The 13,657-nt window shown below is 38.7% G+C and overlaps 1 pseudogene; it reads right to left on the bottom strand.

The window, feature by feature from the left end:
• Positions 7,724-13,657, bottom strand: part of LOC104711413 — a 39,906-nt pseudogene continuing 33,972 nt past the window's right edge.

Genomic DNA, 13,657 nt, shown 5'->3' with positions numbered 1-13,657 from the left:
GTCCCAATGTAAAAAGAAAAACTAAAAGTATTAAAGATAACTTTAAGAAGATGAAATAACTCCTCAACGACCTTTGGAAATCTCTTGGTCGTCATACGCTAAAACCTAAACACACAAGAAAAAAAGAAAAAAAAACAACACCTCGTGTCTGCCACGTTCTTCACCTACACTCCTAAACGGTTCCCTCTTCCTTTTCTCAAGTTCCTCCTGATATATATTTAGATGATGCATGAGAATATGAGATTATGAATGTAATATTTTGAAATATGTATATGTGATGTGATGTGATATGTATAGTTGACTAGTAAAAATTAAGCTATCATATATATGAGATATTATCACGATTTGTTAAATTGTATATATACACATGTATCAAATAAGTCCACACTCCACTCTAAAATATGTATTTTGTTCAAGTTACTCTCGTTCCGAAAAGTTTTAGGTCTGTATTTCTTCGTTGCGATTAGAACCAATTGATACAAACACAGAGATGCCACTCTTTTGGAGAGGTTTACATTCCACCGGTCCAAGAACTATTTAATTAGTGCTAAGATAAATGTTGCATTGTTGAAATTAAAATCCGAAAATTGATTCATGTCCGATTCGAGTGTGTACCTAGTCTCCTATATATGTATGTACCTATTTGTGGGTACGTGAGTAATATAACCGAGAAGAAAAGTTATATTTTTGTGACTTCCACTTAGGCTCACGGGCCAGTCATTTTGATTTTAATTTTATATTGATTTTAGTCCACTTAGGCTCACGGGTCCAATGCACGGAAACTCCATATATATAGCTAATTAGTGATATTTTTGTTTCATAGAATAAAGAATACAACATCGAATAGGAACGATGTTTAAAAAAAAAAAAAAAATTCTGCTGACAGTGCTGAGGCAATAATCGTCGCTGAAAATAAAATACAAATTATTTAACGAGATTACGTACATGTATAGCGACTTAAGATCTTCACATGACATCAAAAGATTATCTGTCTAATCTATCTGAAATACACGATTCAACGCACATGAATTGTCTCCATTTTGGCCGATTCGCTTGTGGAAAAAATCTCTGATTATTTTTGTGAAAATAGGGACACATCAAGGAAAATTCCATGTGATGTAACGTAAAGAGTGACCCACTGATCCAACAACTGGACTTTAGCAGCCGCAGTACCAACCCTAGACTTCGAGTCCCTAGCATCACCACCCACTACAATTTATTATCACAACCGTTCATAAAATTTTAGTAGTCTTTCAAAAATAGCAGAAAAAGTTAAACGTAAACGAAATAATGGAATTTATATGCGTTAATTTCGATCTTTGACGTTTTTTTTTTTGGGCAAATAATTTCTATCTTTGAAGTTAACTAGGATCATATCGGGCCTACACCGCAGAATTATTTTTTCTATTATTTTATTTTGATTATTTTGAGGATGATTTTTGTATGGTGTTTATAATTAAAAATTATTATTAATATTAATAATTTTAATTGGTAATATTTTATTTTTAAGTTTTTGTTATTATTTGTTTCTGGTTATTTTTAATTTTATTATTGTAATAAAACTATAGACTAAAATCAATTTTGTTTTTTTCTTGTATATGATGCATTGGAGCACCATTATTAGTGTTAGTTTTCTCATCACAGCTTATAAAACCTATAAAATATTATTATCAATATTAAATTTCTAAATATAGAAACATGTATAGGCAGAAATTTCTAACACCCCCTCCTTATATAGATAACAAGTACAAATCACTGTTAAAAAGAAACCATACTTGGAATATACCCTATATGCAAATCAGAAAATGCAACAAAAACAAACAAACATTCATCTTAAGAAAATGAGTAGATATCTAAGATATATGCAGTATTTTTTTGTAAGATGTTTTTAAAACCAATCAAGTAAACAATATATTGGTCTTTCAATCTCTAACTCTTAACAAACTAATGTTATTTAGTCTAGAATTATGGCCCTTCACATGCTCTTCTTTTGAAAAAAGTAAGAGGATTAGTAGCTCTATTAGAGAATTTATATGAAACTGCTATGAGTAATTTTTTCGTAAATATTTTATATAGAAATTGAAACAAGACATATATATGAGAAGCAGTAAGTGGGCCACTGATACTCACTTCCATTGCCTTTTCATCAAAACCGAGTTTAAACCCATTCTCTTTAAAAAAACAAACGTATAATATGTAATGTTGTAAAAAAAACGATGTATAGTATTATTTTATAAAAGGAATCAAACGAAAATAAAGTGTATTACTAAAGAAATTGTACAAAACATAGATTAAATGGATGATCTTCTCATCTAGCTTAGGAGTTAAATCGCACCAACTTTATGTGATCATGTGAAGACCAAAGGCAGCCAATTGTTTTCATTCGTTCAACTTAAAGCCCGAAAAGGTAGTTAGAAACCACTTGTTTTGTACATTGGAAAAGAAAAGGAAAAAGGGGGAAAAACAAAGACGAAGAAGACTTGATTATTTTACACACAACATTATTAGACGAAGAAAAGTCATGAAAACCACACCAACATTTATAGTATCATGATTCAAGAATAGTTCACGTACGAAATGTTCTAGAAACCCAAAAAAATACTACAGACAACGTTTGTGTTCATAAATTCCACTTACATATTGAATTTCACGGTAGTCAAAATATGACTACCCAATAAATTCAAACAATGAAAATCAAACCAAGCATATTATTGAAAGAAACGTTTATACAACACATACAAAACATAGTTGAGGTTTTGAAATACATAAACACAAAGTGATAAATTAATGCGACAGAAGAATTAAAGCCACTTATTTCCACACAACATGAAACCGGGAAACTAAAAACAAAACAAACAACTTTAACAGTCGTATAGTTCTGATTCAAATAGATAATTTGTTAAGGAATAAAGAAACCACGTGATGTTTCATCAACTCAGGATGTGTGAAAATGTCAGTGTCTTTGTAAAAAACCTCGACGACCCTCGACAGGTTTAGAAAGCGCATGACGACAAGGTAAGGAAAAGAGTGATCTCTCTTCATCAGTTCTTCATTAAAGCTCTTCCATGAATCCAATGCCATGATTTTGACCTCTTCTTCGGCTTTCTCTCAAGAAATTCCATATTGCTTCATGTAACAATCAATGGATGTTCCCACGTGCTTTCTCTTATGCTCAAACTGTATGAAATAGATCACCAGATTAAATATTATATTTTACACCAACCTTGTATAGACAATGGATTCTTGAGGTGCCATTTCCAACAAAGGTTTCATGTCGAGCTTAGCCCAATTATTTTGGGCCAGTCATACCAAGATTCAATCAAATTGAATCACTAGGGTCTAGCAATTTAACCAGAAACGTTTTTTTTCTTTGGGATTAGGACCTTATTATAGTTGTGATATGTGTTTCACATTTTTTTATGCCAAAAACAGGAAAGATTCTTACACTTGTAGATATAGTATTCTTAATTTATTTATTTGATTTTCTTTTTTAACACTATATACAGTACATAATATTTTGAGAGGTTATTTATATCTTCGGGATTTGGGATCAGACAGGTCAAAGTGGACTAGTTACATTAAAACAAAAAAAAGGTGAGTTAATATTTACCTCGCAACTAGCAATGTCACCACAGAGACAGGGTGCGAAAGCTCGAGCCAGCAAGCGTCACGAGAAGGACAAGGTGCACCAATTTCTGATGGGACTCATTAAAACAAAAAAAGGTGAGTTAATATTTACCTCACAACTAGCAATGTCACCACAGAGACGGCCTATTAGTGCATTATTCACAAGAAGAGGTGGGAAAGTGCTTAACCACTCAAACTGTAACAACCCGTCCCGTAGATTCCACTAGCCCTCCGCTAGCTGCCCCAACGGATCCCAAGCTGGCCCTGCAGGACATCGATCCTAACCCATCACTGTGGATATCCCAATCCACAGTGATGGGTTAGGATCGATGCCCTGCAGGGCCAGCTTGGGGTCCGTTGGGGCAGCTAGCGGGGGGCTAGTGGGTCCACGGGACGGATTGTTACAATAAAAATTGATTTTTATGTGACAACCTGTCCCGTGGACCCCACTCGGATTAGAAGGATCTAAATTCTACAAACGACCATTCGGATCTTGGAGGACCACCCCGTTCTCTGAATTATTAACCAGATCGTTAAAATCCCCTGTAAGGAACCAGGGCCCTTCTCTAAGTGCAAATATCTCCTTCAGCTTTTCCCAACTACTTTTCTCTTCCTCGGTTCGGGATCACCATACACAAAGGTTGCAAAAAAACACTTCTTTGCTGAAGTGACCTTAGTGTCAATAAAATTATCTCCTCACACTAGGATTTCCACTGTATGATCATGGGACCATAACAGAGCCAAACCACCTCCCCCATGACCATGGGGAGGGACAAAAAAAGAATTACCAAACTTTAATTCTTGAACTGCCTTTGTTACTACCATTTCTGAGTTCTTCGTTTCCATGATGAATAAAAAATATGGCGACCAACGTCTATGGATCGCCTTGAGACGCCGAATTATCTTGGGATTCCCCAACCCTTGACAGTTCCAGCTTGCTATCTTTACGTGAGGGGATTGGATGGATTCCGGAAATCCATCAAACCAGACCTAGAGAGGTAAGAAGTATCAACCCCCGGAAGTGATGTTGTATCATCCACCTGAGCCTGCCCTTGATTACTCGGAGCTCCAAACTCAGCCTCTTGTTGGTGCGCAGACAAAAGAGGGTCCATGTTTAACTTTCTTCGAGGATTAAACTGAGCCCTGATGATCTTTCTCTTCTTTGATCTTCCTCCAATGATAGTCAGGGGGCTAGGTTGAGGTTGAACTTTACTCTGTTTCTTCTCCAAAGAGCGTCCTGGGGGTCTTCCTGTTTTGCGCTTTCCAGAGGCCCTTTTTGTAGGGCGCAGTGGTGGGAGAACAACATTTGTTGGGCCCAATCTCAAGGCAACTGGAATTCTATCTTCACTTTCTTCACCCTCCTGAACTACCCTGCCCACAGGGAGGTCAACAGGGTCCAACAAAGCAAGACTTGCGTTCACCATCCCAGCTGCAGTTTCCTCCACTTGTCCCTGAGCTTCAGCCCTTCTGAATCTTTCCAGTCTCGCAGCACTCTCCATTGGATCCTTACAATTTGCATAATTTAACATAACTTCCCTAACTTTACTTACAGCTGTCTCCAACGCCTTTTGAGTCCCTTGCTGCAGTGGTTGAGTGTAGGTTCTCTCTGGAGACACCACATTCTCCTCTTCGAGTTGGCTATCCCCCACATGGGAAGAGGTTCTATGAGAACCCCCTCGAATATTGTCAACCAGAGCCTTCCCGTTGCCTCGTCTAGTTTCTCTTGCTCTAGATTGCCCTGAGTTCTCTTGACGGGGTGAAAACTCTGGTGAGTGAGCTTTTTTCCTTGAGCTACTAGAGTAGTATCTAGATCTTTGCTCATCAGAACAATGAGAATGTTCCCTCCCAGACGTGCCGGGCCTAGCTTTTATCAAAGGGTGACGGTGAGAGTAGCCTTGTCTGTGAGATCGGTTCTCCCGACTGTCAACTTCCTCATATCTTCGTCTATCAGTCTCTCTTCTTCGCCTGGGAGACGAAATCCTATGCGCAATTGGTGGACGCCCCATCCAACTATCTCTACCCTCTCTAGTTCTCAAGGGACTCTCTCTTCTGGTATCTTTTCTCTCTCGATAAGCAGATACATCTTTTGATAAAGTAGGACTAGCTTCCCTATTCCTGGTAAGAAATTCTCGAGCTCTTTTTGAAGTATAATGCTTTGGAGAACCCTTTCGGCTAGCCTTAAACTCCGGGCAGTCTTTGTCTTCATGGTCCAACCTTAGACACCTTTTGCAGTGTCTTTTCAACCTCTCATAGATAAGGTTTGTTTCAATCTCATCCCCATTTCCAAACTCAACAACTGACGTCTTGATTAGGGGTTGGAGACCGTTGATGCTTACTCGCATTCGCGCCGTTGTGGGGGTTACATCCAACTCCTCAACTTTCCCAATATCCTCTCCGATACTCTTCATGAGGTCTTCTGTCCATAGGTGGACTGACATACTTGTAACCTGGATCCAAAAGGGGATCTACGATGGGAAGGACTTAGATATCGTGGGTTCCCATCTCTGCATAATCAGCATGAAGCCCGCAAAATGATACGGTCTGTTCTCCAGGACAAACAGGAGATCTTCTTTGTTTGCAAACTGGAATTGAAATAAGCCATGACCTAGGTCCGCCCAAATAGGGGTCTGGAAGAAGTTTTCCAGTGTTCCGTGAAGAAAGGAATAAGCGTCCACGCTCTTTGAACCTGGGGTTGGTAATCCTTCCAATAATTGTCAGCTTATATCGGATCAGAAGCTCGGAATTGTCGCTCACCGGGGCTTTAATCCTAGAGATTCGGGGACCGCTACTGGAAGAGGCGATGGCTTTTCCTTTTTTCGCATAGGACAATCGATGAGTCATTGCAGAACACCAGTCAGTCGAAATAGAAGTAGCGAGAGAAAGCAAGTAGAGTCTGTGTGGGGGAGAAAAACTCAAACACTGGCGGAAGTACGCTTTAGATCTGAGACTCAGATCTGGAAATCAAACGAAAATTTAAATTCTCGGGTTTCGTGTCAGGGAGCGTTTTCTCTCTCTACTCTCTCTCATTGATTATTGAAAGTTTAATAAAGATCTATAAACTAGTTTAAATTCCACTTACATATTGAATTTCACGGTGGTCAAAATATGACTACCCAATAAATTCAAACAATGAAAATCAAACCAAGCATATTATTGAAAGAAACGATTATACAACACATAACCCTGGGCATTCGGGTATCCGATCGGATTCGGGTTCGGATGTTCGGGTTTCCGGATTTTCGGATGTAAAGATATAAAACCCGATCGGGTATTTTATAATATCGGGTCGGGTTCGGGTAATTTGGCTTCGGGTCCGGGTAATTTCGGGTTACCCAAATTTATTTAAAAAAAAAATATATATTTTTTCTTCTATCGTGAAAAAAAAAAAACTTTCTACCTCTCTCTTCTTGTCTCCTTCTTCTTCATCTCTCTTTTCTTCAGCCAAAAACCCTAATTTTATTTATCCATGACCACCACTTCAAGAATCATGTCCTTCAGATTCTCTACCAAATCTAACAATATTTATAGCAAATTATATGATATGATTCATATTTATCTTCTAACCTCACTCACTCCTCAAACCTCACAAAATATCACTTTTTTTTTTGTAGATTTGCTTGTCATGTTTCTAATAAAATTGATTTGGGTTTTAAAAAAATAAAACAATTCTGGATTCTGTCGAGAAAGAAAAAAATAAGTCAAATTTAGAATATATATATATATACATATATATAAATACTTAATGTTTTTATACTATGACAGAATAATCTAGATGACAAAATGGTTTATGATGCATCAATTAATGTCTAAGGTACTGGGTTCAAACCCACTTAAATGCAATTTTATATTTATTTCGGGTTGATTCGGATCTACTTCGGATATCGGGTAATACCCGAACCCGATCTGGTATCCAAATTTCAAGAAAACTAGATCCGATCAGGTATTTACTACCACCCGAATCCGAACCAAACTGCCCATTTCAGGTCGGGTACGGATTCGGTTAAAATGCCCAGGCCTAACAACACATACAAAACATAGTTGAGGTTTTGAAATACATAAACACAAAGTGATAAATTAATGCGACAGAAGAATTAAAGCCGCTTATTTCCACACAACATGAAACCGGGAAACTAAAAACAAAACAAACAACTTTAACAGTCGTATAGTTCTGATTCAAATAGATAATTTGTTAAGGAATAAAGAAACCACGTGATGTTTCATCAACTCAGAATGTGTGAAAATGTCAGTGTCTTTGTAGAAAACATCGACGACCCTCGACAAGTTTAGAAAGCGCATGACGACAGGGTAAGGAAAAGAGTGATCTCTCTTCATCAGTTCTTCATTAAAGCTCTTCCATGAATCCAATGCCATGATTTTGACCTCTTCTTCGGCTTTCTCTCAAGAAATTCCATATTGCTTCATGTAACAATCAATGGATGTTCCCACGTGCTTTCTCTTATGCTCAAACTGTATGAAATAGATCACCAGATTAAATATTATATTTTACACCAACCTTGTATAGACAATGGATTCTTGAGGTGTCATTTCCAACAAAGGTTTCATGTCGAGCTTAGCCCAATTATTTTGGGCCAGTCATACCAAGATTCAATCAAATTGAATCACTAGGGTCTAGCAATTTAACCAGAAACGTTTTTTTTCTTTGGGATTAGGACCTTATTATAGTTGTGATATGTGTTTCACATTTTTTTATGCCAAAAACAGGAAAGATTCTTACACTTGTAGATATAGTATTCTTAATTTATTTATTTGATTTTCTTTTTTAACACTATATACAGTACATAATATTTTGAGAGGTTATTTATATCTTCGGGATTTGGGATCAGACAGGTCAAAGTGGACTAGTTACATTAAAACAAAAAAAAGGTGAGTTAATATTTACCTCGCAACTAGCAATGTCACCACAGAGACAGGGTGCGAAAGCTCGAGCCAGCAAGCGTCACGAGAAGGACAAGGTGCACCAATTTCTGATGGGACTCATTAAAACAAAAAAAGGTGAGTTAATATTTACCTCACAACTAGCAATGTCACCACAGAGACGGCCTATTAGTGCATTATTCACAAGAAGAGGTGGGAAAGTGCTTAACCACTCAAACTGTAACAACCCGTCCCGTAGATTCCACTAGCCCTCCGCTAGCTGCCCCAACGGATCCCAAGCTGGCCCTGCAGGACATCGATCCTAACCCATCACTGTGGATATCCCAATCCACAGTGATGGGTTAGGATCGATGCCCTGCAGGGCCAGCTTGGGGTCCGTTGGGGCAGCTAGCGGGGGGCTAGTGGGTCCACGGGACGGATTGTTACAATAAAAATTGATTTTTATGTGACAACCTGTCCCGTGGACCCCACTCGGATTAGAAGGATCTAAATTCTACAAACGACCATTCGGATCTTGGAGGACCACCCCGTTCTCTGAATTATTAACCAGATCGTTAAAATCCCCTGTAAGGAACCAGGGCCCTTCTCTAAGTGCAAATATCTCCTTCAGCTTTTCCCAACTACTTTTCTCTTCCTCGGTTCGGGATCACCATACACAAAGGTTGCAAAAAAACACTTCTTTGCTGAAGTGACCTTAGTGTCAATAAAATTATCTCCTCACACTAGGATTTCCACTGTATGATCATGGGACCATAACAGAGCCAAACCACCTCCCCCATGACCATGGGGAGGGACAAAAAAAGAATTACCAAACTTTAATTCTTGAACTGCCTTTGTTACTACCATTTCTGAGTTCTTCGTTTCCATGATGAATAAAAAATATGGCGACCAACGTCTATGGATCGCCTTGAGACGCCGAATTATCTTGGGATTCCCCAACCCTTGACAGTTCCAGCTTGCTATCTTTACGTGAGGGGATTGGATGGATTCCGGAAATCCATCAAACCAGACCTAGAGAGGTAAGAAGTATCAACCCCCGGAAGTGATGTTGTATCATCCACCTGAGCCTGCCCTTGATTACTCGGAGCTCCAAACTCAGCCTCTTGTTGGTGCGCAGACAAAAGAGGGTCCATGTTTAACTTTCTTCGAGGATTAAACTGAGCCCTGATGATCTTTCTCTTCTTTGATCTTCCTCCAATGATAGTCAGGGGGCTAGGTTGAGGTTGAACTTTACTCTGTTTCTTCTCCAAAGAGCGTCCTGGGGGTCTTCCTGTTTTGCGCTTTCCAGAGGCCCTTTTTGTAGGGCGCAGTGGTGGGAGAACAACATTTGTTGGGCCCAATCTCAAGGCAACTGGAATTCTATCTTCACTTTCTTCACCCTCCTGAACTACCCTGCCCACAGGGAGGTCAACAGGGTCCAACAAAGCAAGACTTGCGTTCACCATCCCAGCTGCAGTTTCCTCCACTTGTCCCTGAGCTTCAGCCCTTCTGAATCTTTCCAGTCTCGCAGCACTCTCCATTGGATCCTTACAATTTGCATAATTTAACATAACTTCCCTAACTTTACTTACAGCTGTCTCCAACGCCTTTTGAGTCCCTTGCTGCAGTGGTTGAGTGTAGGTTCTCTCTGGAGACACCACATTCTCCTCTTCGAGTTGGCTATCCCCCACATGGGAAGAGGTTCTATGAGAACCCCCTCGAATATTGTCAACCAGAGCCTTCCCGTTGCCTCGTCTAGTTTCTCTTGCTCTAGATTGCCCTGAGTTCTCTTGACGGGGTGAAAACTCTGGTGAGTGAGCTTTTTTCCTTGAGCTACTAGAGTAGTATCTAGATCTTTGCTCATCAGAACAATGAGAATGTTCCCTCCCAGACGTGCCGGGCCTAGCTTTTATCAAAGGGTGACGGTGAGAGTAGCCTTGTCTGTGAGATCGGTTCTCCCGACTGTCAACTTCCTCATATCTTCGTCTATCAGTCTCTCTTCTTCGCCTGGGAGACGAAATCCTATGCGCAATTGGTGGACGCCCCATCCAACTATCTCTACCCTCTCTAGTTCTCAAGGGACTCTCTCTTCTGGTATCTTTTCTCTCTCGATAAGCAGATACATCTTTTGATAAAGTAGGACTAGCTTCCCTATTCCTGGTAAGAAATTCTCGAGCTCTTTTTGAAGTATAATGCTTTGGAGAACCCTTTCGGCTAGCCTTAAACTCCGGGCAGTCTTTGTCTTCATGGTCCAACCTTAGACACCTTTTGCAGTGTCTTTTCAACCTCTCATAGATAAGGTTTGTTTCAATCTCATCCCCATTTCCAAACTCAACAACTGACGTCTTGATTAGGGGTTGGAGACCGTTGATGCTTACTCGCATTCGCGCCGTTGTGGGGGTTACATCCAACTCCTCAACTTTCCCAATATCCTCTCCGATACTCTTCATGAGGTCTTCTGTCCATAGGTGGACTGACATACTTGTAACCTGGATCCAAAAGGGGATCTACGATGGGAAGGACTTAGATATCGTGGGTTCCCATCTCTGCATAATCAGCATGAAGCCCGCAAAATGATACGGTCTGTTCTCCAGGACAAACAGGAGATCTTCTTTGTTTGCAAACTGGAATTGAAATAAGCCATGACCTAGGTCCGCCCAAATAGGGGTCTGGAAGAAGTTTTCCAGTGTTCCGTGAAGAAAGGAATAAGCGTCCACGCTCTTTGAACCTGGGGTTGGTAATCCTTCCAATAATTGTCAGCTTATATCGGATCAGAAGCTCGGAATTGTCGCTCACCGGGGCTTTAATCCTAGAGATTCGGGGACCGCTACTGGAAGAGGCGATGGCTTTTCCTTTTTTCGCATAGGACAATCGATGAGTCATTGCAGAACACCAGTCAGTCGAAATAGAAGTAGCGAGAGAAAGCAAGTAGAGTCTGTGTGGGGGAGAAAAACTCAAACACTGGCGGAAGTACGCTTTAGATCTGAGACTCAGATCTGGAAATCAAACGAAAATTTAAATTCTCGGGTTTCGTGTCAGGGAGCGTTTTCTCTCTCTACTCTCTCTCATTGATTATTGAAAGTTTAATAAAGATCTATAAACTAGTTTAAATTCCACTTACATATTGAATTTCACGGTGGTCAAAATATGACTACCCAATAAATTCAAACAATGAAAATCAAACCAAGCATATTATTGAAAGAAACGATTATACAACACATAACCCTGGGCATTCGGGTATCCGATCGGATTCGGGTTCGGATGTTCGGGTTTCCGGATTTTCGGATGTAAAGATATAAAACCCGATCGGGTATTTTATAATATCGGGTCGGGTTCGGGTAATTTGGCTTCGGGTCCGGGTAATTTCGGGTTACCCAAATTTATTTAAAAAAAAAATATATATTTTTTCTTCTATCGTGAAAAAAAAAAAACTTTCTACCTCTCTCTTCTTGTCTCCTTCTTCTTCATCTCTCTTTTCTTCAGCCAAAAACCCTAATTTTATTTATCCATGACCACCACTTCAAGAATCATGTCCTTCAGATTCTCTACCAAATCTAACAATATTTATAGCAAATTATATGATATGATTCATATTTATCTTCTAACCTCACTCACTCCTCAAACCTCACAAAATATCACTTTTTTTTTTGTAGATTTGCTTGTCATGTTTCTAATAAAATTGATTTGGGTTTTAAAAAAATAAAACAATTCTGGATTCTGTCGAGAAAGAAAAAAATAAGTCAAATTTAGAATATATATATATATACATATATATAAATACTTAATGTTTTTATACTATGACAGAATAATCTAGATGACAAAATGGTTTATGATGCATCAATTAATGTCTAAGGTACTGGGTTCAAACCCACTTAAATGCAATTTTATATTTATTTCGGGTTGATTCGGATCTACTTCGGATATCGGGTAATACCCGAACCCGATCTGGTATCCAAATTTCAAGAAAACTAGATCCGATCAGGTATTTACTACCACCCGAATCCGAACCAAACTGCCCATTTCAGGTCGGGTACGGATTCGGTTAAAATGCCCAGGCCTAACAACACATACAAAACATAGTTGAGGTTTTGAAATACATAAACACAAAGTGATAAATTAATGCGACAGAAGAATTAAAGCCGCTTATTTCCACACAACATGAAACCGGGAAACTAAAAACAAAACAAACAACTTTAACAGTCGTATAGTTCTGATTCAAATAGATAATTTGTTAAGGAATAAAGAAACCACGTGATGTTTCATCAACTCAGAATGTGTGAAAATGTCAGTGTCTTTGTAGAAAACATCGACGACCCTCGACAAGTTTAGAAAGCGCATGACGACAAGGTAAGGAAAAGAGTGATCTCTCTTCATCAGTTCTTCATTAAAGCTCTTCCATGAATCCAATGCCATGATTTTGACCTCTTCTTCGGCTTTCTCTCAAGAAATTCCATATTGCTTCATGTAACAATCAATGGATGTTCCCACGTGCTTTCTCTTATGCTCAAACTGTATGAAATAGATCACCAGATTAAATATTATATTTTACACCAACCTTGTATAGACAATGGATTCTTGAGGTGTCATTTCCAACAAAGGTTTCATGTCGAGCTTAGCCCAATTATTTTGGGCCAGTCATACCAAGATTCAATCAAATTGAATCACTAGGGTCTAGCAATTTAACCAGAAACGTTTTTTTTTTCTTTGGGATTAGGACCTTATTATAGTTGTGATATGTGTTTCACATTTTTTATGCCAAAAACAGGAAAGATTCTTACACTTGTAGATATAGTATTCTTAATTTATTTATTTGATTTTCTTTTTAAACACTATATACAGTACGTAATATTTTGAGAGGTTATTTATATTGAAACAAGATCTTTTTGGTGTGGGTGATGAATGTATGCAATTGTGAGATATGGAATGGATGGATGGGTGTTTCAATTCCCCTTATGCAGTTGCAGTATAAGAGGTGTCAATCCTAAATGAGTGTTTGTGAACAATTAAGATATGTATATGAATCTAAGTTAAGCCAAATGTAAAGATTGTTTGTCACTAACAATCCTAAGATGAAAAAGTAAAATGCAGAAAGTAAACTACAAGAACTAAGTGTAAAAACGAAGATGCAGCCAATATAGTAAAGAACTTCTTTTCT

The sequence above is a fragment of the Camelina sativa genome, chromosome 9 (assembly GCF_000633955.1).
Source record: "Camelina sativa cultivar DH55 chromosome 9, Cs, whole genome shotgun sequence".
In the NCBI taxonomy this organism is placed as follows: domain Eukaryota; kingdom Viridiplantae; phylum Streptophyta; class Magnoliopsida; order Brassicales; family Brassicaceae; genus Camelina; species Camelina sativa.
This window is presented reverse-complemented; position numbering and strand designations above follow the sequence as displayed.